A 1,531-nucleotide genomic window follows, 5' to 3' on the forward strand; every position below is an offset into this window, starting at 1 on the left:
GGTTTTCAGAGGCAGTTAATCGCACAGGAGGAAACTACCCATCCTTCTCCCACTGAGCAGCTGATAGCCTCAAACCACATGCCTTCAAGATTGCAGAGGAGCGTCTTGGAGGCCACTGGAGTGTTTTAGTTAGCAGCACAACATAATACAGACTATGCCACCAGAACTCTGCATTTCCTTTAATCTGTCTTCTTAATTTATTAAATAGGTCATTGTTATCCTCAAAATCAAGTTTATGGTCATTGTTCTCCATGCACACCCAAGAATTCATTAAAAATATCAGTAGATATCTCCTTTAGATTTCTATTCTTGAATAGTATAAAGCACTGTCGTAACAATTACTTTTTCTTTACATGCTAGAAATTTTAGGAAGAGCTGCTCTCTCTACTAGTAAATCACTGTAAGTAGAAAAGGGGCTGTCTAAACACTGAAAGGTTTATTTTTTTCCCCCTTGCTTTTCCTTGTTCCTCTTTACCTTTTTGTTCCCTCCTTTCCCCCTTCTTCTTTCCCTCAATACAAAGATTATATTTGAGATTTATCCCTAGCTCACTTGAAATCAAGTTCAAAGTATGAAATCCAGTATAAGAGAAAGGGAGAAACCAGATATGAAACGACTTTCAGTGCCTACACTGCCACTTACTAGCCATATGATTGTAAGTAGCTTTAAAGTTTGGAAATACAACTATGGTTTACCTATATCCTAAGGGTATAGCAAAGATTAAGTTAGACAGCAAATTAAAAACTACATTTTAAGCTATAAAAGAGATGCCAAAATAAGAGATGCAAATCAAAACCATCCCACTCTAGTAGTAGTGGCAAAGTTTAACAGGACAGCAAGTAATAAATGTTGGAGAGGATGTGGTGAGATAGGAAGTCTTTTACATTGTTGGTGGGATTGTACAATGGTACAACCACTCTGGAAGGCTTCCTCAAAAAGCTGTTCAAAATCCCTACGAAAGACGCAAATCAAAACCACTATGAGATATTATCTTACCCCAGTAACAGTAGCAAAATTCAACAGAGCAGCAAACAACAAATGCTGGCAAGGTTGTGGAGAAACTCGAACCCTTATTCACTGTTGGTGGGAGTGTAAAATGGTGACGTCACTGTGGAAGGTAGTATGGTGCTTTCTCAAAAATTTGGAAAGAAAAATACCACTTGACCCAGCAATTCCACTACTGGGAATATATGCTAAAGAAAACATAACTGCCACCCAAGCAGTTATATGCATACCCACGTTTATTGCTGCTTTGTTCACAATACCAAAGAGCTGTAAACAGCCCAAGTGCCCATCAACAAACGAATGGTTAGAGAAGCTGTTTGTTCACACAGTGAAACATTATGCAGCACTAACAAACAAGGAACTCATGAAATATTATACAAAATAGGTGACCCTGGAGGACATTATGCTGAGTGAAATACCTCAGTCACAAAAGGATAAAAGAGATATATAACTAGGTATTTCTGTCATCACAGGAGACTAGAGCGAGGGCTACATGGTGGAGGGGACCTGGGGGAGGGTTTGTAAAAC

This window comes from Elephantulus edwardii, unplaced genomic scaffold, assembly GCF_000299155.1.
Source record: "Elephantulus edwardii isolate Elephantulus edwardi_28Jun2011 unplaced genomic scaffold, EleEdw1.0 scaffold00010, whole genome shotgun sequence".
Lineage (NCBI taxonomy): Eukaryota > Metazoa > Chordata > Mammalia > Macroscelidea > Macroscelididae > Elephantulus > Elephantulus edwardii.